The 25,423-nt window shown below is 39.3% G+C and overlaps 1 long non-coding RNA gene across 1 annotated transcript; it reads left to right on the top strand.

Annotated features, from left to right (window-relative positions):
* Window positions 1-1,580: 1,580 nt before the first annotated feature.
* LOC110213600 (uncharacterized) lies at window positions 1,581-25,212 on the top strand. Its single transcript, XR_002326046.2, has 4 exons — window positions 1,581-2,009; window positions 14,278-14,399; window positions 23,803-24,014; window positions 24,423-25,212. It is a non-coding gene; the product is annotated as an uncharacterized LOC110213600 (long non-coding RNA).
* Window positions 25,213-25,423: the final 211 nt, after the last annotated feature.

Below are 25,423 nucleotides of genomic sequence, written 5' to 3' on the forward strand. Positions count from 1 at the left end.
GGCAGATGATTCTTAGCTCTCTTTATCCAGCCTATATCCTCTCCTGACTGCCAGCTTCACATCACCACCTGGATGTCCCACAAACATCTTAAACTCACTTTGTCCAAAACTGAACTCATCACTTTTCTCCCCAAACTCCCTCCTCTTCCCTATTTTCCTATTACTGTTGAAGGTACCACCATATTCTGAAGCCCTAAGCCTCAAAACCTAGGTATCATCCTCAGCTCCTCACTCTCCCTCACCTCCAATAACCAATCTGTTGTCAATGCCTGTCAATCTCACCTTTGCTACATTGTTCCTCTTTGCCCTCTCCTCTCCTCCGACTTTGCTACCACCCTGGTTTAGGCCCTTATCACTGGACATTTAGACTATTACAATACATTGCTGTCCCAAAGCTCTTCACTTTCCAGTCCATCCTCCTCTCAACTGTCAGTGATCTTCCTAAAGCTCAGGTCTGACCATGTCTCCCCTATTCAATAAACTCCAGTGGCTCTCTGTCACTTTCTTTTTATTATTATTATTATTTTTTAAGGCAGTTGGGGTTAAGTGACTTGCCCAGGGTCACACAGCTAGTAAGTGTCAAGTGTTCGGTCTGAGACCGGATTTGAACTCAGGTTCTCCTGACTTCAGGGCCGGTGCTCTACCCACTGTGCCACCTAGCTGCCCCTCTCTGTCACTTTCAGGATCAAATATAATATCCTCTCTTTCATTTTCAAAGCCTTCTTAACCTGCCTCCCACCCCACAACATTTTCCGATCATTTTACTCATTTCATCATCCCCCCACCTACTCTGAAATATAGTGATCTTGGCCTCCTTGGTGTTCCTCCTGCCAGATACTCCATCTCCCTACTATGTGCATTTTCACAGGTTTTCCCTCACATCTGGAATACTTTCTTCTTATCTCTACTGTGTGGCACCCCTGGCTTTCTTCAACCTCCAGCTAAAATCACACCTTTTACAAGAAGTCTTTCCTTTAATGTGGTGCCTTTCCCTTTGTTGGTTATCCCTAATTTATCATATATATATATATATATATACATATATACACACACACACACACAACATATATATGTACCTATACATCTTTTTTGTACATAATCATTTATATGTCATCACTCCCATTAGAATGGTAGTACCTTGAGTGCAGGGACTATCTTTTGCCTTTCTTTGTATCCCTAAGCACTTAGTATAGTGCCTGGTACATAGTAGATGCTTAATGCTTATTGACCCAGGTCATTGAGGAGATTACAGATCCATTGGCAGTACTGAAATATTGGACTCATACTTGACAGTCTACTTCCCTCAAATAATCCCCATTCTCACCGTTTGTTCCTTATTCTTGTGTTGGAGGAAAAACGATCAATTGACTAACTCTCAACCGGCTTTCCCAGAGGATAAAAATCATAGCATGTAAGAAACACATAAAGTAGACAACATGATGTTAAATACTAAAGTATAAAAAGTTACGAGTTTGATGGAATTAGAGGGTGGCTTATATGAGGTTTGAAGAAGTCTTCAATAATACTTAATTGATTTAGAAGGCAGAAGAATCTGTCCTTTAAAAAATAGTGTTCTGTAGGGAGCCAGGAACCAGCCACCTGTGTTAATAATAAAACGGTATGATTGCAAAAGTAGATTTCCCCACCCCTCTTTGAAAACAATATGTTCTGATAACCTTATCACCCCTTCCTTGATCTTTGGAAAGCCCTTACTTCCTTTTCTTGGAGTATAATTACTGCTAGTATTGCCCTCAATAAACGAGACTTGATCAGAAAGCCTGTCTTGTCTCCATTCTTCGCGTCTCTTGTCCCCATCCCCTTTTTTCTCCCTTCAGGCCCTCGTGGTGTCCCGCAGGCCGGGACAGATGGCGCCCAACGTGGGGCTCGAAGGTTTGTGGATTTTGGGAATGGTCTTTTGTCAGATGTACCTCTGAGAATTAAGCTGCAGCCTAAACAATAGTGACAGTGGTCGCCGCGGGAGTGCCCGCCCCGAGGAATTGAGACCTGAGGTAAGTGAGGCATCTGTACAATGGGACAAGACATTAGTAGTCATGAGAAGTTTGTGACGGGTGTTAAAGACTCTTTAAAGGCGCGAGGAGTAAGGGTTAAAAAGAAAGATTTGATTCAGTTTTGTTGTTTCCTCAAGGACGTTTGTCCCTGGTTCCCACAGGAAGGAACAATTGATGAGAAACGATGGAAAAGGGTTGGAGATTGTCTTAATGACTATTATAAGACATTTGGCCCAGAAAAGGTCCCCGTTACTGCCTTCAGTTATTGGAATTGTATTAATGATTTACTGAGTATCTATCATCAGGACAGAGATGTTTCAAAAATTATTAAGGAGGGCAGTGTTATCTTTAAAAGAGAAAATAGTGAGAGGGTCCTAAGCCCTCCCATAGACCCCAGTAACCATGGAGCCGTAAATATAGAGTCTCAAACGAAACTTGAACCTAAAGGAAAAAATGATGACTCAGTTTCTATCGATATGCCCTTAAAAGAAGATCCCTCTTTGCGTTCTCCCCTTAACCCCAGCCTTCTGCACGTGCGAATCTCTCTACCCCTGCCTTGCTAATCTCTCCATAGGTGACAGCCCCCTCGACCCCACTGGTACTGCCACGCTTGAGGAAAAGACCGCACGTTATAGCAATGATCTTTCCCTTTTTCCTGTGTCTTCTGCCCCGAGCTCTGCCCCTCCTTTGTCTGGTGCCCCTCCGCCTTACCGCTCCTTGCCCCCTTTTCCTAAGAGGAAAAGAAAAGGAGAAAAAAAAAAGAGAGAGAAACCTCAGAACCTATTCAAAGGGGACCCTAGGTCAAAATGAGTTTGTTTTGACCGGTCAAGGTTAGAAATAGGATTGCGCGCACCCTGTGTGTCTGTCTGTCTATGGATGTTTTGTGTCTACCAGAAAAATTTGGGGTAACTTTTGAGGTCTGAGATTGGAAAAGGAACAGTGGGAAAGACCTCCTGCCTCAGGCTTTCTGGGGGAGATTGAGATTAGAATAAAAAAGGAGAGAATCTCTCAGAAGTTAGTGGAAGGCCAGCAAGCAGCCTTTAACTGATAAGGAGCTTGCAGCCCAAGATGGCTAGGGCCAAGAGAAGAAAAAGGGCCCAGGATTAGAATTCAGGTTTAATGGGATCCCAAGGCTAAAGTTTGAATGGCTGTCTTTATCCCTCCCACCAATGTGTCTGGTGTAGGGGTAATGTGTTTAACATTACAAAAATAAGGGTTTTTAACATTATAAAAGCTATTTGGGGAAAGGCTGGGAGAGTGTTTTTCTCTGGGTTTGCAATTCTTATGTCCCTTCTGAGTCCAAAGCTGTCCCAGCCTTGATGAGTGGGTATTTGTTTTGAGGTAAGCCACCCTTGGATATTGATTCTGGCTGCCTTCAAGGTGTTTTAAAAATGTGAGGAAGTTTGACTCTGCTTTGGGTAGAATTGAAGTGAAATTTTGCAGATCATTGTGATTGGAGATTGTTACATAAACTGGGCTGTTCAATTACTTATTGGAACTCTGGAAGCTTTCTGCCTAAGGGGAGAAAATTGATTAGACCTAGTTAACATTGAAGTAGGAAAGAAAAAAAGGAAGATAATTGTTTAAAGCAGGACTTATTTACACGTGTCTGTTTAAGGGAATATACAAACATGTGGAGAATATTTCCTTTTAAAGGGCCAAGAGTATTGGATTTAAAACAAAAATGTTTTTAAATGGTTATCATATATAGCCATTATAAATTAGGATCTGATTGGATTTAAGTTTACTGTTCTATGAAGGAAAACCTAGTGGTTATTATGGAAAAGAAAATGAATGATGATAGAGTGCTTAATACAATGGCATATGTTGGAAGTGGCACTATTTATTATTTATTGTAATTGTTAAAAGTACTAAGAGTAATAAGAGTGATAATTTTATATGTGATAATCTAGAAATTCAATTGATGTTATCTGAAGTTTATTGTTTAGGTTATTACTGTATTTCTAAAACTCTTAGACTGTAAAATTTGAGGGACCATTGTGAGGTAGAAATGGTGTTAAAGTAACTCTTGGCCTAGAATGGGTCTTCAGTGATAAAGAGTGGAGATGTCTCTTTATCTTTAGTGATGAAATTGAGATAATTTGAAACTGTTAAATACCTAGTGAGGTATATTGGGTTTTAAGACTATGATAGTAAATTTTCATTTAAAATCTTGACTATTATAAAAATATATGGTGGTTTAAAGTTATAGTCTCAACATATCAATGATGAGATGAATGATTTTCTGTACAAAGTGACTTAGAAGAACATCCATCTAAACTGATGATGGGTCGTTTCAAAGTTTATTACAATTGTGGAAATAATTTTATAATGTATGCCCTGTGGTACAAACATATTTTATTGTGGAAAAGCTTATTGATATGTATTTGGAATTAATGAGGTATTCTCTCATATCAGGGCCTGAATTAGAAATTAGAAAAATAGGAAAATATATATGCACATATATGTTTTTCAAACCAGTCCTTCTTTAGGATAATTATTGGGTTTGTTGGGGGATGGGCCATTGAAGTTGAATCTGGTTGTGGCCCGAGGCTATCAGACCCCTAGATGATAAAGAAAAGCCAGTCTAGTGGGATGGGAGTGGCCCCAGGAGACTGTTGAACCTGGTGAAGGGGTTCAGAAAGAGAGAAAAGGTTTTTATAATAATTAATTGGGTCTGGTCCAAGTTTTTAATATACTGCTTACATATTTCTGAATTTTCTTATGTGATGTAATCTGGTAAGCAATTGTATTAGTTATGTTGTTGGAAGAGCAATTCATTTTATAACTTAGAATGCTAAATTAAGAATTGTGCCTTCAGAAAAAAAAAAAAAAGGAATGGGTAAAGGCTGTTGGGGTATTCAATATGACCCGTTCTGTAACATTTCCTTTTTAAGTACTATAATTTGAGAAATGAGAACTTAAAAGTTTTCTCTGTTTAAAGGAAAGTTTTAGCTGGGATTATTTGGCTCTCACTTATGAAGTTTAAAATTGTTAACTAAGCTATTTGGAGTTACTGTTTAAGTGAATTACTGGTAGAAGTATTTTTGTGTGTGTGTGTAAAGAAACTATGCAATTATGCAAAGAAAGATTTTGTAAAATCTCGTAATTCTTATCAATCCTGTGCAGGAGTTTTGTGAGGTGGAACTCTTACTGATTAAGTGGCCCATTGCAGACACCTTTGGACTAAGAAATTAGGTAACTAGGAATTTTATGGTGATAATTATTTAAGATCGAGCCCCAATAAGGGCCAAAATAACCTGAACTGATCTTTTCTTCCTGAGTGAGCTAAGAATGCTGATCAAGAGCATTCTTATGTTTATGACCACTGAGGCGCCTTTAACCCAGACACTACCTTGATGGTGGTAAAGGACACCCAGATGTCCTGGATCTGACATTTGCCTATCTTATTTAAATTTCCTTTCTCATGCTTAGGTTAAACATTTGGAGACCATGAAACTGAGTAACCCAGACATCCTGAGTCTGGGTGGAATATCACTTATCACTAGCTTGTGGTCTCTTTAACCAATGTTCAGGTTGACAATGGTAATTAGGAAATTGTAAGCTGTTTTTAAGAAAAGGAGATACTTTTATGAAGAAGATGTTTTGATGAAGTCTTTGATATTCTTTTAGAGGGTACACTAAATTTCTATTTGCAAGCTAATTTGTTGCAGTAATAATTTATTGTTGATGAAAATTATGTTCAAATCTCTTACAACTTAAGAGTTTCATTTCTGGGTTTGTTGTGTCCTTGGATTGGACTTAACTGGGTGCTTTTAGAGAAACAGTCTCAATGGGAGCAGTGTCAGAGATCTAAGGCTAGTGATTAATACTAAAGCATATAAGCTGTAAGTAGGAAAGATCTTACTGTTTTGATCTGAATTCATTCCATGGCCTAGAAAGAGCTAAAATTACTATTTAAACTTATATGTATAAGATTCGAGTCCTGAAAGTGTCTCATTCTTTCAGATTAAGGATGGTTAGGGATAGATAAGCTTGAGAAACAGAAAGGCAAATCTATTTGGAGTAGCAACTTATGATCTTAATGGAAATTTGATTTTACTTAGGATGTTATTAGGAACCACAACATGTGTAGGAAGTTATGCAAGCTACTCACTTTGGAGATGTTCCCTAATTAATGTGACACTATAGTCACACCTGAAACTCTGATGAGGGGAATTTGCTATCTAAGACCTTGGAATCTGTTAATGAAATATTATTTTGAGTCTAAATCCAGGTATGGTTAACAACAAACTGATTGAGCTACTGACCCAACGTCAGCAACCTGCAAAGAGGTTTGTGAGCTGCACCTATGAGCTGCAAGAAGGTGTTCTCATGGGAAGTCGGGAGAACGACTTTTCTGCATGGCTGAGGTAGGATTCTCCTGACTCAATTTCCCCACTGACACCTGGCAGACTTTAAACCTGGCTCAATGCAGTTGGTCATTATATAACTAGAGTTGACATGAATCTGGGGAAGCGTTGTTCCCTTACTTTAGTTATGTTCTTTCACGGCAAATTCCTATATTCATAAGTTTGTAAGCATAAATATTGAATCTATTAAGCAATAGATTGATGCGGGAGCATCTGAGGTTATTATAGTAAGATGAAAAAGATTGAGTTATTTGGCCTAGAATTTCACAATTAAGTATTCCTGTATAAGTCAGGATCCTTTAATTTCTCATAATGGTTATGATGAAGTCTGGAGGTTTGGGGTGCTGGGACTCTAAGGTCACAGCACAACGGTACCTCCTGAAGAACTTCAGCCCAGGTCTTTCAGCCAGGGGAGAAGTTTGTTGGAGGTAAACCATATGGGCCAGATGACCCCCATAAGGAGGAGCAGCCATGAGAAAGTCTGCATTTTATATAGGGATCAGGGTGGATCTTACATTCACTAAAGTAACTTTGAGTGACCAGAGGAAGGGCTGGGAAAAGGGTCCAGGAGAAAATTCTGATTGGAATGTCTGAGAGATTGAATAGACAATAGGAACAGATAATGAAGGGAACTGGAGGGAGGAGGTTAGAAAGGCATCTGAATAAGATCAAAAAGTGGGGCCGGGCTTTCAAAGGAAGATGGGGAGCTGGGGCCCTTAGACAAATAAGAGCCACATTCTTTCTGGGGTAAGAGGCAGGGGTCGACTTGGACCCTTACCCCATCATTAGGGGATAATTAGGCCAGGAGATTGTGGAACAAGGATATTATTCTGTTATTTAGTTAATACTTAGTTAATGTTAAAGGTATCTCAGTTTGTTACAATTAATGTTAAAAGAGGAATAGCTTATGGCTTATCTTGTAAATGCCTTGAAAGAAGCATCTACTTTAATTAAGGATTATTTATTTGTACATGACTAGAAGTTGGGATTGTTTTGTTATTTGATATGTACTGGTTTTAAATTAACTACTTTGTATTGGAGTGTGTTATTAATTCCTTAGTGGAATATCATCCTCCTGATGAGGAATATGAATAGGAATGAATAATGAACTAATGCAAGGTATAAAACTAGAAGTAATGCAGAATGTAAGGCTAGGTTCTAATTTTGTTTTAATTTGAATGTCTTGGAACATGACAACTGGACAAAGTTCCAATTTTGATCTTGTAATGGTGAAGACATAGGGGTTGAGTTAATTTTCATTATTTGCCCTGGTTATTGGCAAGGTAATTTAAAATTGTGCTGAGATCAATCTTGTAGGAGAGTGGATACAAGAAGAAGGATCTCTGCAGGAGGAGTCTGCTGGACACTGTTTGAACAGCACTTAGACAAGAAGACTTCACCGGATGATGTTGAGAGTGTCAGACAGCGGTATGAGAAGAGACTTCTGAAGCTTTAAATGGACAATTTATCATTACTTTTGGGTCTCTGTATCTGTACTTAATAAGGGGACTGCCCCCTTTTTAATTTGTCAATGCGTCGGTCAACTCTTTCCTTCCTTCTCTCATATTGTTTTAAGTCCCCAAAATCCCTTGATGAAATGTTGCCCAGCGGCACAGTCCCAGGTAGAACCATCACTAAGGCATTGCAAGGTTTAACCACTTCAGCTGAGGAGTTGGCAGAGAATTCTGGGATAGATAACTGATTAAAGTGATGGTTAGAATCCTGGTCTGGCATCCATCATCACCTCTCTAACCATAGCTGCGGGAGTTTTAACTGCAGTAAGGTGCTGCATCAACCCTTGTATCAGAGGACTAGTGCAAAAATTAATAGAAACAGCACTAACTAAAAGTATCCCAATAGGACCAGCTATGAGAATTCAGGTAACAGGATCAGGTGGAGGTAGGATGATGATTGAGAGAGTTAATGATCTGATGAAGAATGCGAACTAATGCTAGAATGCTTTGAGGAAAGACAACAGGAACAAAAAGTGTAGAAACATAATTCTTATTGAGAAGAGGAGGGAATTGTGAGAGTCAGGTAAAGGTTAAATTTCCACAGAGAAAGAGATTTAAAGAACAAAGGTCCCAGGAAGTGGTCCTACAAAACCTGGGGGGGCTAGACCTCCTGACTGCCGAACAGGGAGGCATTTGCCTTGCCTTACAAGAGAAATGTTGCTTTTATGCTAATAAGTCTGGATTGGTTCGAGATAAGATAAAAAAATTGCAGGAGGATTTGGTCAAAAGACGCCGTGAGCTCTTTGAAAATCCCCTCTGGAGTGGTATGAATGGTTTCCTGCCCTACATTCTCCCCTTACTAGGACCAATATTTGGTTTCCTGCTCCTTATATCATTCGGACCATGGATAACACGGAAAGTGATCGCATTTATAAAAACACAGATAGATGACATCTTGGCTAAACCCATTCAGGTTCACTACCATCGCCTCGAAACCGGCGATCCTGATTTGTTCTCTGATTTGTATTTACAAATTTCTCCCCCTGGCAGACCTGGCTAGCCAATGACGGGTAAGATCCCTCGGGGAACAATCAACCTAAGCCAGGGATGACAGGTGTGACTGTCTCCTCCCTATGACGGGTAAGATTGTATTCCTGCGAGGACAACCTAAGACAGGCACAGGTCCAAGGAGATACTTTTCCTCCTCCTAAAAGAATAGAAAAGGGTGACCTGTAGGAGCCAGGAACCAGCCACCTGTGTTAATAATAAAACGGTATGATTGCAAAAGTAGATTTCCCCACCCCTCTTTGAAAACAATATGTTCTGATAACCTTATCACCCCTTCCTTGATCTTTGGAAAGCCCTTACTTCCTTTTCTTGGAGTATAATTACTGCTAGTATTGCCCTCAATAAACGAGACTTGATCAGAAAGCCTGTCTTGTCTCCATTCTTCGAGTCTCTTGTCCCCATCCCCTTTGGTGTCCCGCAGGCTGGGACAGTGGTCAAGGCAGAAGAGCTCTGAGGAGTGTGACCCTTGGCAGCAGAGATGAGAGTGAACTATGGAGGAAAAACCCAGCTCTTGAGAGATTACCCTTTGCCCTTCAGACTTTCCTACTCCTTCAGTTCTCTCCTATTCCCTTCACCTCTACCAGAGGGGCAGCTTTTTCTTTTTTCACCTCTGCCACTCAACCCTGGAATCTCTTAGTGCAGATAATTGGGCAGTATAAAGAAAGTCAGCTATGGAGTCAAGAGCAGCAGTTCTGGTCATCCGTAACTGTGGAGAAGTGAAGACTCAGGGAACCCAGCTGAACTAATTATATCTGCTAGCTGACTGTTAATGGGAAAAGTAGGATTAGGAGCTTTTGAGCTACGATTTTTGGAGCAGAGCCACAGAGTACCTTAAACTTATGTGTCATTTTCTTTTCTGAGACCAAATTTGCAGATACAAGCTTGGGGGATACAACCTCGTGCTTCCTTCCCATCTCCACCCACCAGCCCTTGATTAGTAACTATTGGTGCAAGAATGCTTCTTGAGTCAGGACTCAGGGATACAGGCATCATTGTAATTGAAATGTGGTCATTTTACCTATGAGGAGATATTGACAAGAATGGGTTTCAGGAAGGCATGAGTTCAAATCCTGTCTCAGACATTTACCAGTTGTGTGACCCTGGGCAGGTCATTTAACTTCTCTCAGTCTCAATTTCCTTATCTGTAAAACAGGGATGATAATAACACCTACTTCACAGGGTTGTTGTGAAGATCAAATGAGATAACATATGTATAGCACTTTGCAAGCCTTAAAGAGTTTTATAAATACTAATTTTTGAAATTGCCGTCATCGACATTCTCTTAATCATTGAGCAAAGGTCTGGGCAAGCAGGGAGGACTGTATCTGACTTCATTCTCCAAGTGGGTTAAAGACTATTATGCAGATGGTAATAATGGTCTGTTTGCCTGGCAGCCAGAGAAGGACAAGGGGAATGGTTTTAAACCACAACAAATAATAGTAATAGTTCACATGCATGTGCTAATAATAACTCACTTTTCGAGGCTTTAAGGTTTACAAAACATTTTTTTGACAACCACCTGATGACTAAGCCAGTACAAGTGGCATTAGTCTTATTTTATGGATTAGGAGACCAAGTCTTAGAGAAATGAAATGACTCCCCCCAAGTGACAGCTATGAAGTGATGCAGCTGGCACTCCAACTGAAGTCTTATCATTCTAAATATTGTGCTTTTCCCTGTAGTTATACACGAAGGGAAAAGACTATTGAAAGATCCATGCAATGTGGAGACAGGTGACCCAAAGGGGTGGTCAGTAAACCAATCAGTCAACATGTATGAAGCACCTACTATGTGCCAGGCACTGTGCTAAGTGTTAAGGATAAAAAAACAAATACAAGGAAGATAGTCCCTGCTCTCAAGAAGCTTACAATCTAATCAAGGAAGAAAACACACAAAAGGAAGACAAAAAGAAAAGGAGACAGAAGGTACCAGTCTTAGGGGCATGTCAGAGCTGAGCTCTCTCCTTAAATGAAGGTTTGGAGTCCATGACCCCACTCTATAATCAGAAAGGCAGAAGGTAGTAATGAGAAGGAGGAGGAGTAAAAGGTGGTGTGGTTATGCTCACTGGAGGGTAAAAATAAAAGCCTCCTAAAAAGGCAGGCATGTGAGCTGCTACAATTCCTACTGCTAATCATGCTTGTTAAAAACATTCCCCCCCCAAAAAAAAATTAAAAAATTAAAAAAACCTCATCCCCAAATTTCTTATCCATTTGGCTTAAACCTATCTACAGAGAGGCAGATATGGTGGACTGGCTAGAGAGCCAGCCTCAAAGCCAGGAAGATTTGCCTCAGATACATAAAGGTTTTGTGTCCCTGGGCAAGTCACTTAACCTTTAAATGTTCTAGACAACTCTTTAATTGCAGAGAAGGTCCTGATCTGTGTCATTAAAGGGAGTTTTCCCACCTGAAAATTTCCTATGCCAATGATATCATAGGTCTGGTCTCTACTCTTTTGGGAGCAGATATGGACCCAGGCACAAAGGGAACTGATATCTACAAGTTCTTTTCCTGCCATCCTAGTTTCCTTCCTCCAAATTACTTTGTATATATTCTTTTTTTTTTTAAACTTACTAGTGTACATATTTCTTCCCAGTAGAATGTAAGCTCTTTGAGGCCAGAAACAGTTTCATTTTAGACTTTATATCTTCATCACTTCACATAGTGCCTGGCACATTGTAGCATAAGACTTATTTAATTGAATTGGCTTACAGAGGGTTCTGGACAGATTACAGTTGGCTTTATCAGTAATTGGAGCAGGCAGCTGCCTACTCTGGTTATTATTTTAGTAGTATAAGAAAGGCTTCCCTATCCCTCACAGATAGGTGAATGAAAGAAGGTCCGATGGCCACGTCATCAGGGATGGACTACTTTACTGAAGCCGAGAGATTGTGAGGATGTTTCTCTGACGAGGTGGTTATGGCTAGATGTTAGAGAGGGAGGGGAGAGAGGATAATATAATAGCTCATGTTTGTACAGATATTTAAGGTTTGTGAAACATTTTACATTCACTCTCTTGAGCCTCATAATAAGTAGCTCCCTCTACAACTCCCTACTTGAAGTTCTATGCTCTTTTTTTTTTTTACTTCTTGTCTCCCCTTAAAATGCAAAAATTCCTCAGAGGTGTCATTTCTAGTCAATCAGTCACTTACCTAGCATTTATTAAACCCTTACCACGTACTAGACATTGTGTACAGTACAGTGTACAGCTGGGGATGCAATGAAAGGACACAGTCACTGTGCTCAGGGAGCTCCCATACTAACTGGGGAACCAACATGCAAATAATTATGTGACACATAAAGTATATTAAGGGCAGTTAGGTGGTGGTGGCTAGTGGTGCTGGACTTAGAGTCAGGAAGACTCATCTTCCTGAGTTTAAATATAGCTTCAGATACTTACTAGCTGTAGGACCCTAAGCAAGTCATTTAACCCTGTTTGCCTCAGTTTCCTCACCTGTAAAATGAACTGGAGAAGGAAATAGCAAACCACTTCAGTGTTTTTTTTTTTGCCAAGAAAACCCCAAATTGGGTCATGAGGAGTTGGATACAAGTGAAAAATAACTGAACAACTCTCAGAGGGAAGGTACTAGCAGTGGGGAGACCAGAAAGGCTTCTTACAGAATGTGTGATTTGAGCTGTTTTGAATGAGACCAGGGGAATCAGAAAATGGAGATTACGAGGGAGAGTTTACCAGGCATGAGGAGCAGCCAGTACAAAGGGAAAGAGATGAGAGATGGAGTGTTATGGTCAAGAAACAGCAAGAAAGACTAGTTGTCTCATGGAGGATGTGGAAGGGTAGTAAATTTTAAGAAGAAAAGTTTAAGTAGTAAGGGTCGAATATGATCCTATAACTAACAGAGTTTATAATAAACTAGAGTTTATTGAGTCAGGGTTGGGGTGGGGTGGGGAGTCAGGCAGACAGACCCTTGATTTGGGAAAGCCTCTTATGAGTTATTTGCATCTTAGTGTGAAGAAAGAATCAGAAGCTTTCTCCAGAGCAGGATCTGATGGTGAGGAGGTTGGGGAAAATACATTGGAGGCCTAGGATAGAGTATTACTGATGAAGGGGGAAGTGCTAGTGAGGAGAGTTTGACCCAGACTTCACCTACCTCATGCTGTTGCCCAGAAAACCTCCTTGAGTCTGAAGACTTGACAGAGAGAAAAGGAAAGAAGAAAGTGTGGGATTAACAGAACTCAGTTGTTCACTAGCTAGTCGGCTGCCATGACAACAGACAGGTGAATCTGAGAGCACTTGAGAAAAGATGAAATCTCTAAATAGGAATATTTGAAGAGCCAAGCAGGGAACCCGGAGAGAGAGGTGTGTGAAGTGATTGAGGAAGGTCACCGTGGCCATGTCATCAGGGATAGATTAATTTACTGAAGCCAAGAGGTTGTAAGGATGTTTCTCTGAAGATGTGGTTATGGGGAGATGTTACGGAGGGAGGAGCAAACTGCAGGGAAGAAAGGATAATAACTCATTTATACAGACTTTAAGGTTTGTGAAACATTTTTACATTCACTCTCTTGAAACTTAGTAACCTTCTGAGGGAATTTGAATGATGACCAAGTATCTTATAGCAGCCTTGAAGCAGGTACCATTATTATCCCCATTTGACAGATGAAGAAACTGAGGCTCAGAGAGGTTTAAATGACTTACCTAGAGTGACACAATCTGGTAAGTGTCTGAAGGAGGATTCAGACACTGATTTTGCTGACTCCTAATCCAATGTTCTATCCATCATATTATGCTAACTTTTAGATGACTAACATTGTGGAGAAATTCCTAAGGGCCAAATCAAGTATTTATTTATAACCCAGAGCATTTCGTTATTTTCAGCTTCCTTTTGGATTCTAAGCTCCCCTCCCCTCCTTTTAAAATAGTGGACTGGTTTGGATCCTTGCAGCCCATATTTATATTGTGCAACATGGCTTTGTCCATGCCCAGATCACCTAAAATGGAGGAACCCATGTGAGAGATGTCAGGGATTTGCTTTGTGAGAGAAGACAACCTGCGCTCCCCTGCCATATAGGTGGGAGCAGCCTTTTTTCCATTGGTTATGTGGCTGGAATGAACTGCATATTTAAAACTGGCAGATTAGTAACTCTCTGCCTTTCCCCCTCCCCTACCCCTCTCTTACTCCCTCTTCTCTCCTTCTCCCTCTCTCTTTCTCCTTCTTTCCCTCTAACCTGTTCCCTCCCTTTCTGTATCCTACCCCCCCTTCTCTCTGTGTGTTTTTCTTTGTCTTGCTGTCTCTGCCTTTCTGTCTCTGTCTCTGCCTTTCTGTCTCTGTCTCTCTCCATACCTTCTCCCTGTGGCCTAGAGAGACCTCAGGGCTTGGGAGTTTGGTCTGTTTCATTTGTCATTTTCCATTCCAGGTGTAGCTGGTTAAGTCTCCAGACCCATGAGTTCAAGCCAGAATTCCAGGCCAGATATTGTTGCCAGCCTAGCAAGGAACCCCTGAGAAACCAGAGTATAGAGAAAAAATGGATGGAGATGGGTGAGTGGGGTGATCTTTGAACTTGGTGGTGCAGTGTTATATTAGAATTGAATTTAATTGTGATCCTAAGGGAGAGTTATGTCCCCAAGTACTGGGAGAAGAGGATGTTTGTATGGTTGCTTTTGCTATACCTTTGATGTAAATATTCTTTTGTAAAAGCAAATCTGACCATTAAGTGTTAAATGGATCTGAGCTGCTCAGGCCTCCTATAATTGGGAGAACACAGTTGTTGGGGTTTGAGCTAAAGGCAGAGCCTTTAGCTTCCTAACCACTTTAAGAGTACTTGTGAGTACCTAGGAGGGTAGCTGAAATGTAATGTATCTCGCTTTCAGGTCGTGGGGGCCAGAGTTATCACTCTTACAATTAGATGGTTTAGGAATAGCAGAATAAGAACTATGAATTCCCTTTGTGCATTTCCTCTCTCTTCTCACCGCCAGGATCAATTGCAAATGGTGTGGGGATGCTGCTAACTTCCCACTCTCATCCCTCCCTTTTTCTGTGCCATATTTTATTATGTCCCTAGCAACTGAGCTGCAAGGAGAGACTATAAAAGGATCCCCCATAAACAAAATGAATTACAGACCCAAGAGTCTGGCAGAGACAGAATCCAATGGTGGAGGTGGGCAGGGTTACCATCACGCTGCATTTTTAGTCTCTCATTTCTTTCCTCACCATCTTACAGTGCTTTGGAAAGGAGGAAGCTTAGGGTGTCTGAAAGAATGGGTCCAGAAAATTCAGTTCTAGTTCTCACTCTATCACACAAATAGCTAGGGTCACATAGCATATCTTAACCACTTTCCACATACGATTTTTGAGCTGCAGGGAGGTGATGCCATGACATGCAAGTGAATTGGATTTAAGTGAGGGAGTACAGTGCAAAGCACCAGTCTCACTTTCACCTCTGGAGCCATCTGAATCCAGTGTTCAGATATAGATCAGGACAACTGGAGATGGCCCAGAATGTGGTGAACCTTGGCCTTTTCAAGCTAAGGTCTTTAACAGGTCTTAGTTTGACGATACAACACCTATTCACTGATTAAGGCTTAATAAGAAATGAGGCAAAGAATGGCCTTATTAAAAAATTAGATCTTGGGGGGAAAGACCCTCTGAGCCATCAGAGTCCAAATAAATGGAATAGGCATTTGACTCCAAATCTAAGACTCTTTCCACTGCAGATGTAAATTTTGGGAAGGTAAATTTGTAAATCCAAATGTGTATAGATAGATAGATAGATAGATAGATAGATAGATAGATAGATATAGATAGATATAGATATAGATATATGTAACATGTGTGTATAATATGTGTGACAGTGAACTATAGGAGCTATAATAACAATAACAATAACGAATAGCATTTATGCAGCAATTTATATATATATATATATATATATATATTATATATTTATAGTACTTTAGGGTTTTACAAAGTAATTTGTGAATATTATTTCATTTTATCTTTACAACCATCCTTAAAGGTAGGTGCTTTTATGATCTCCATTTTACACATAAGGAAATTAAGTGTCTTGTCCAAGGTCACACTGATAGTATCTGAGGCCAAATTTGAACTGAGTTCTTCTCAACTCCAGCTCTCTAGCTAGCTACCACTTAGCTTCATTAATAAAAGGCTTGTTAATTGATTGACCATCTTGTCCAAACTCTTAATTTTACAAATTAGGAAAGAGATGTCCAGAAGGGCAAAATAACTTGCCCCAAATTATCCAGAAAATTAGTGGTAGAACCAGAACTAGAAACCAACCCAATATTCCATTCATTACATCGTTACAATGAATTTGCATTCTGAGAACACTTCAAATTCTGCAGTTTCCAAATGCTCACATCTCATACACCTGGACCGTATTGTACCAGACCAGCAGGTGCTAAGCACTGTTCTTGGTCTTCAGAAGGAAAAGTTGAGTAAAGCAGAGAGTTTTATATAACTCTTCCAATATTATGCAGTGGTTCTGTAGGACAATCCAATACAATTCAGATTGTTTCCTTCGATTCTACCTCTTCTGCTATTTTTAAAGATCAAGTGGAGAGATGTAAATTAGATGATAAGATAAGTTGGTTTCTGAGTTTGTAAACACGAAGAGTAGTCATTAATAGATCAAGATCAAATTGAAGGGAAGTTTCTAATGGAGTGCCACGGGGATCTTTCCTTGGATCTACACTTAGTTTTTTGGAGGCAATCAGGGTTAAATGACTTGCCCAGGGTCACTCAGTTAGTATCTGAGGTCAAATCTGAACTCAGGTCCTCCTGATTCCAGACCTGCAAAACTTGGCAGTAGGCAAGGGCCAAAATTAAAACAGGTTAAACTTCTTCAGGTCACAGATAGATTTTTAGCAGCTCACTTTCCAGGTAAAGGAATAATTAATGATTAAACTATTTTGCAAATGAGCCATATTTAAAAAGTGAAATTGCAATTAATTTAAATTATACTTGTGACTTAAGATTTTTATTTATCATGAAATCATATTACTGTTTAAAACATTACTTTGCTAAGTAATACATTTTTCAGGTTTTCTTACTGTTTATATTTAGTAATGACCAAAAACACAGTGAAAAGATAAGATTCTAGATCCTCTCAGACTAGAGAAAGACTGATGATGGTTGGTTGCCATGGGTCATGTGACAAACAGGAGAGAATATGAAGGGCACAATAGTGACTATTGGAAGGTGGGTTAAGGGGAGCATGGACAAAGTACTCGTTACATCTTTCTTTTACATCCCCTACATTTTTTGCAGGCCACCCAAAATCCTTCGGCAGGCTGCAACTAACCTGTGGCTGTATGTTGTGCAGGCCTCCTCTATTCACTCTGCCACCTAGCTGCCCCATGAATATACACTTTTTAACATTTTTTTAAAGCAATGTATTAAATAAAACATAGATGGAATGTTTATTATATTTGCAGATGATGTGAAGTTGGGAAGAATAACTAATGCATTTGATTAGAAAGTCATGTACATATATACATATATATGTATATATGTATATGTATATAGATGTTATCTATTTATATACAAACATCTTGACAGTCTAGAAGAAGGGGCCAAATTTAGTAAGCTTATATTTAGTAGATATAAATGTAAAGTCCCACTCTTGAGTTCAATAAATCAATTTCACAAAATAAAACAATCCTGCCCTCAAGGAGCTTACCTTGCAGGGAAGGGCAAGGAGAAACTCTGTAACATGAATATAAATAAGTAAATGAAAAATATAATAAAAAATAAATACAAAGTAGTTTTGGGGAGAGAGAGCCCTAACTAGTGAGTATCAGGATAGACTGAGCAAGAGATGGAACTTGAGCTGAGCCTTGAAGGATGCTGAGATTCTAAGAAGCAGGATTGAGGGAAGAGTACATTTAAGGTATGGACATAGCCTGTACAAAGGCAGAGAGCTGAGAGCTAGATGCTCATATGCAGGGAACAGCAAGGCAGCATTTTGACTGGACCAGAGAGTTCAATAAGGAGCCTGGAAAGGTAGACTGGGTCCAGATTATTAAGTACTTTTGGCAAACTCAGGCATTTATATTTCAATTTAGAGTAAAAAGGGAGCAACTGGAGTGTTTTTGAGTAAAGGACTGATTTGGTTGGGGCTTATGGGGTGTTCAGGGAGGATTGGAACCTCTGGTATGAGGGCTTGCCAACCTCTTTTCAGGGCTGCTCATCAACCTTTAGTGTTCGCCTATCCGCCAATTCTTACCTGTGGTTCCAAGAAGCTGTAGCACGCACAGTCTCTATACTCTGGTAAAAACATCTTGCAGATGAGCTAAACCAGTTTGAAAGTAACTAACCTCCAACCTGTCTCTGAGGTAAGGAGATATCCACCCCAAGCATGTGAAGACTTTTCCTGGCAGAATGGGCAGATGAGAACAATTTATTCCAGAACAATTCATTGTAACGATGTAATGAATGGAATATTGGGTTGGTTTCTAGTTCTGGTTCTACCACTAATTTTCTGGATAATTTGGGGCAAATTATTTTGCCCTTCTGGACATCTCTTTCCTAATTTGTAAACGGGCAGGCACTAAAGAGGCTTAGAGCTTGGTCAGACATCAATGACCCCAAGGTCATCCACTACATCTTGGGCCAGTCATCTTGACTTTTGTCCTGCCACTGGACTTGGATGACTCTGGAAGAGAGAGTGAGGCCAATAACTTTGTGCAACTCTGCCTCACTTAAATCCAGTTCACTTACAAGTCAAGACATCACCCCATGATGTCACTGTTCTCTTTGAAAACAAAGGACAAACAACAATTTGGTTAGAAATGGGTTTAAGGCACATTTAATTTGCCAGCTATGTGGAGAGTTGATTAAAGAGTGGAGAGAACAAAGCTAGAGAAAACAACCAGGCTACTGCAACAATCCTAGCTGGGGTAGTGACCTAGGGTAACTTGGTATAAGTAAAGGGAAGGGGACAGATACAAATGATGTTATGGATATAAAATCGACAAGTCTTGGATCCTGACTGGATAAGAAGGATGAGGGCGAGTATAGAATTGATGATGATTCTAAGATGACAAACTGGAAGATAAGTAGTGCCCTAACAAAGATAGGAAAGTTAGGAAGAGAGGAAGTTTGGGTAGAAAGATGATGCTTTGTACATGTTGAGTTGAAATTGCTTCTGGAACATTCAGCTGCTGATGTAGGATTGGAACTCAGGAGAGAGACTACAACTGGACATATAGAACTGGGAATTATCTTTGCAGCAATGCTAGTTGAAGTTAAGGGAGTTGAAAATATGTAAAGATAGAAGAGAAGAGGGACTGGGTTGATATCCATTCAGAAAGCAAAGCATTGATAATCCAGTAAAGGAATCTGAGGATTGGCCAGAGAGGTAGGAGAACCAGTAAAAGAAGTGTCACAAAAAGACAAACAAACAAACAAAAACAGGAAAGAGAGTTTCCAGGGAGGGGAGGTTGTTCAATAGCATCACATACCATATGGTGGTCAAGAATCACTGTGGAGGGGTACAGCTTCGGCCTTGGAGTCAGGAAGATCTGAGTTCTAATTGACCTCAGATACTTGACCTTATAAATTGTGTGACCCTGGGCAAGTCACTTAACCCTGATTGCCTCACCAAAAATAAAGCAGCAAAAAAAACCCAAAACACTATAGGAATTTCATCATTTAATCTGGGGATGAAACAAGGCTATTGAATTTGGCAGTTAAGAAATCACTGCTAATCCTGTATAAGAAAGACCTGAGGCTCCTACACTCTCAATCAAGCCAAGTGAGGCTGCTGCCAGGCCACTAGCTCCTCCCATTAGCCCTGCTTTCCTTTCAGTCTTCAGCCCACCCCTTTGAACACTGATAGCTCTTATTTTTCCTCTGCCAGGTGGTTTCTATGTTTTCATAAGCCACTTTTGCCCTGCGAGAAAAGGTGTCAATGGTGGAAGGGGCACCTACTGTTTCTGGCGTTATCCTTTATTTATTTGAACGTTGGTCATTTACTGGGTACTGAACAGAATGATGTGTACTCCTGGAAAATATCAAGTACAAATGAGTGAACAGCTTCCCCCTGCCCTCACATAAATCATAGTAGCTTCCGTGACATTTATAAGGCACCACCATACCAAGTACTACATGTACCTCTTGCCCTGTTTTTTCCCTCTTTGCTCTAGCTTCATTCCGTGAATCCATTATTCTCTACTCCCTTTTCAATCTAATTCCATTCAACAAACATTAACAGCTCTTACTAAAAGACGACCATCAGGATTAGGTTGTTTTTTAAAAACGAGAATAATGAGAAAAAGATATGGCATAGAATCAAAACAACAAGTATAAACTATTTAAACAAGTAATTGAAAATGAAAAAAATGTAAAATATGGACAATGTAAATGCATTGATACTGATTAAATAATTTTATCTAGATATTTAACCAATATAATTTCCTCAACAAGGAGACTAAAGCCCAGAAATCAACATAATGAGAAAATATCTCACTTGTTTGCCAGAGAGATGGCAGCCAAAGAACACAAGGCTAGAATATAAATCCTTGTCTAAGATCTTGCAAAGATGAATAATGGAGCAGTAATGTCATCTCATAAAGCAGAGAGAAGCAGGGGAGGATAAAGCCAGTTTACAGAAAGTTCAATAACATAGCCAACTAAACAAATTCATTGAAAGGACATTGGAGGATGAAAATCGAAGAATGACTCCAAATAGATAAAAAATGGAAAAGATTTGCAAAAATCATTGTAATAAACTTTTCTCCATCGAAGACAGTTCAACCACCACAGTTAGACCCTAATAACACAATCCCAAATGAGCTTAAAGTAGACATAGAAATGATACTAAAGGGAGTGGAGGGAACATTTATTAAGCACCTACTGTGTGCCAGGCACTGTGTTAAATACTCCACATATATTATTTCATTGATCCTCAAAGTACCCCTGGAAATCTGGGGTTATTATTATCCTCAATTTACAGGTGAGGAAACTGAGGCAGACAAAGGTTAAATGACTTGCCCAGAGTCACACAACTAGTGAGTGTCTGAGGCTAGATTTGAACTCAATTCATGATTTCCCCCAGCCTAAGACACTTAGTAGTTGTGTCACCCTGGCCGAATCATTTAATCTCTGTTTGCCTCAGTTTCCTCAACTGTAAAACAGGGACCCTGGAGAAAAATGGCAAACCACTCCAGTAGCTTTGCCAAGAAAAACTCATAAAAATGGGGTCATGAAGAGTCGGATGTGACTAAATGACTTAACAACAGCAACTTCATGATTCCAGGCCCAATGCTTTATCGTTGTTGTTTGTTTGTTTTGCTAGGCAGTGGGGTTAAGTGACTTGCCCAGGGTCACACAGCTAGTAAGTGTCAAGTGTCTGAGGCCAGATTTGAACTCAGGTCCTCCTGACTTCAGGGCCAGTGCTCTATCCACTGCGCCACCTAGCTGCCTACTAAAGAGAAAAAAGAAGGGAAAAAAAAAACCAACCAAAAAACACTAGCTAGATAGGACTAAATGTATATAGAAGAGATCTTTGCCAGAGACCACACAATTAAAACAGGACTAACCTACCCATATTAGGAAAGATACTAATGCTGTGCAAAAAAATCTAGGACTTCATTAATACAAAATATATGACTAAAGAAACTTCAGTAACTACTGGTCTATATGTCTATTCTCCCATCTATGCAAACTCTTTATGAGAGTTATCTTTACATGAATCAAAAGCATCTATGACAAGGGTATTAGTAAGCAACAAGTCATCTTTTGGAAATGGTATAGTATATACACACATATGTGTATATACACACATGTGATATACATATATGGTTATATATAACTGCAATTATATATACATGTGTATATGTATGTATATATAACATACACACACAAATATTTTATAGTTGGAAATCTGGTCAAGCTTTCTTTAAACTTTTTTTTTTCACTTTTACTCTCTGCTTTTATGCACACACGTCTGTATAAGCAGAGAGTATTTATGTGTGCATAAACACACTCTCATATATGTACATATATATAATACTCATACACACATAAATATTTGTATAAAAGAAAGTTCAACAAGATATCCAACTAAACAAATTCAACCAAAGGGCATTTGAGGATGAAAATGGAAGAATGACTACAAATAGAAGAAAAATTAGAAGTTTATTGTTTGTTGATTATGAAAAAGCATTTCAAAATCAACAAAATGTTACATTGCAGCTTCTTTTATTTTTTATATTGAAAAGTTCAAGTTTATTTTATTTTTATTTCTGTGTTCTTTACCTCCTCCACCCATTGAGAAAGCAAGAAAACAAAATCCATTACTAATATATATAATCATATAAAACACATTCATGCATTAGCCAGGATAAAATGAAGGAAGGAAGGAAAGGAAAGAAGGAATGAAGGAAGGAAAGAAGGAATGAAAGGAAAGGAAGGATGAAGGGAGGGAAGAAGGAAGGAAAGAAGGAAGGAAGGAAGGAAGGAAGGAAGGAAGGAAGGAAGGAAGGAAGGAAGGAAGGAAGGAAGGAAGGAAAGGAGGGAGGAAAGAGAGGAAATATGCTTTAATCTGCACTTTGAGTCCATCAGCTTGCTATCTGGAGGTGGATAGCATCATGAGTTCTTTAGAATTGTAGTTGGTCACTATGTTGATCAAAGTCACTAAGTCTTTCAAAGTTAATTATCTTTACAGTGTTGCCAGTGTTCTCCAGGTTCTACTCACTTTACTAGATACTCATTCATACATGTCTTCCCTAGTTTTTTTGTAACCATCTCATGCATCGTTTCTTACAGAACAGTAATATCCTGTCACATTCACATACTGTAACATGTTCAGCCATGTCCCTGTTGATGAACATCCCTCAATTTCCATTTCTTTGCCACCACAAAAAGAGCTTTGAGGCTTCTTTTAAAAGGTATCTTCCATTCATCTTTCAAAATTATTCAAGAATCCTTAAAAGATATAACAACAAAAACAACCCTTATCATAAACATTAGGCAAGGCATAAAACTGGAAGATATATACTTGATAATAGCATTTGCCACCATGATGGAGGAGATCCTTTATAGAGTCCTGGTTAAAGAGGGGTTCTCTATGGATTATAAGTCATCCAGATGCTTCTGTTTTCAGATGACATTGTACTAATGGCATCAAGCATCAGAATATTGCAAAGCTGTCTAAAAAGAGATTTGTAATCCTTCAAAAGAGTTTGTCCCATCCATCCTCATGGGAAAGATGAAGAATTGCCCAGATTTCAACATGCATTTACACGGACAGCCTATAGAGCTTCAAATGGACAACAATCTGTGCACCAGGTTGAAGAGGACGTGAGTCCAGTAGATCATCTCTGGGAAACTATGAAGCTCTTTTAATGACCCCAAACTCCCCATGAAAGCAAGAGCCTATTTTAGAAATACCAACATTTTACCAATGTTGTCGTATGGCAGAAAGACATCGAATAAAAGTGTCTCTGAAGAATGAAGAACAGATATTACCCAGAGATTAGTAGATAGCAGGTTATAACATGTAACCAATGTAGAACTCTTAAGGAGCAGTAGCTAAAAATGCATCAAGAAATTGTACAACAGGAAGAGAAAATGGGCTAGTCACATGGTGAAAGTACGAGATGATAAGAGAACAATCAGAATGTTCTCTTGATTTCAGAAGGAATAGAGGAAAGCCCCAACATATTGGGTAGATATTCTATGGTAAATTCGTGGGAGGTCATAGACCAGTCATACAGTATGGACAGATGTATTTGGGACTTAATCTTTGTCATTGATGATAACTTCTAAATCAGTAAGATCATGGATCTGTCCTCCATCTTATCCTGCTTTCTTCCTATCAGTGGCATAGGTGGCAGTATTTGGGGCTAAAGAGGGTGTTGATGTCAGCTTTGTCCATTAAAATTTACTCAGTGTCTCTTATTCCCTGTATTTCCTATAGCAGGATCAATAGACCTGTAAGAACCAAGGAGAGGCAGCTTATCTTAAGCTCCTTCCTGGAAAGACCACTTTCCTGGAGACTTCATGACTAAAGTTCCTAGGTTCAAAGCTGGAAGATCCTTCCATTTGAGGAGGGACCACTTGTGTTGGCATGTACACTTTAAATCCAGCCCAATCCATCACTCCTGGAAGACTTCTCTACCTTGTTCCATTGTGAGTACCTCTCCTCCCCTTTTCAGCTACTTTTTTATGCGGTGTCTTCCCGTATTAGAATGTAAGCTCCTCGAGGGTAAGAATTATCTTCCTTTTTGCTAGTATTTGTATTTCCTATGCTTAGCACAGTGCTTGACACATGACAACACCTCCATATTCTTAATATTCTCTCTCTCTTGCTCTTTCTCTCCCTTTTTCTCCTAGTCTAGTTTCTTATAGGAAAATGAACTTGCTAAAGAACATGCTGCCAACAAAGGCCATAGCTAGGATTCAGACCCATGTCCTCTGACTCTAAATCCAGAGTTTTTTGTGTTACCCCACAGAGATGTAATTTCTGTTTTCTTGTAGCCTCTGGAATTGGGGAAGACTGCACCCATTTCACTGAAACATAATTTCTCTTCTCCATAGGAGCTCCATTAGAGCTTTGAGACCAGAGGGAAGAACTGATATTGTGAATTCACCTAACTGATTCATCCCCAGCCACTCCCTATTTTGAGAGTAAGAGGAGTCAGTCTCCAGGGGACACGTATGGGCTAGATGTAGTGATTGTTTCATATTTTGCAAAGGATCATGATTTTCTCTGCACAGAAATATCTAAGATGTACCTACATGCCTTAAACACAAGCTCCTTCTCCTTCCATACCCACATAACACACAAGGAACTTGGCAAAGCTGATTTATCAATATCTCAGGGCAAAGTGCCCAAAAGCATGTAGAGCAAGTAGAAGGGCTTATATCCAATTGTTGCAATGAATAGCCATAAATAAGGGCTTTCCTGCTTGCACCTAAATTTTTTGAAGATTTCACTTTCAACTTTAAAAAACAAACTTTGCTTTATATCCCTCTAATGCATTTTTCAAATGGTATATTCTATTTTTTTAAATCTGTGTCCTATTCCCTTACTGTATGTAAATGCAACGAAAGTGAAGACTTTAAGCTAAAATTTTCATCTCCCACCAAGCACAAAACTCTGCACACTGTAGGTACTTAATAAAGATTTGTTGAATTTTTGACACCCCCGCCCCATGGATCAATGTAATCTACATAACAAAGATTTTAAAAATTATTCTTAATTTATGGAATAAAACAAGAATTTCCATAACACATTACAATAAAAAAGATGATTGTACATGAAACTGCAACTCTACAATGCACAACTTGCTATTCCTTTCAAATATACAATAAAATTATCATGTAAGTTTCCTTTTTTTCTTCCTCTCCCACCCTAGAGGTGTCTACCATTAGACACAAATAGGTATATTTATGTAAAATTATTCTATACATACTTCTACATACCAGTTCTTTCTCTGGATGCAGACTGCATCTTTCTTCATATATCCTTTTTAGGTAATTTGGGCATTTATAATAGAAAAAATAACTTATTTGCTCAAAGTCATTCTTAAAACAAT

This window comes from Phascolarctos cinereus, unplaced genomic scaffold (assembly GCF_003287225.1).
Source record: "Phascolarctos cinereus isolate Bilbo 61053 unplaced genomic scaffold, phaCin_HiC Scaffold_5;HRSCAF=322, whole genome shotgun sequence".
NCBI lineage: Eukaryota > Metazoa > Chordata > Mammalia > Diprotodontia > Phascolarctidae > Phascolarctos > Phascolarctos cinereus.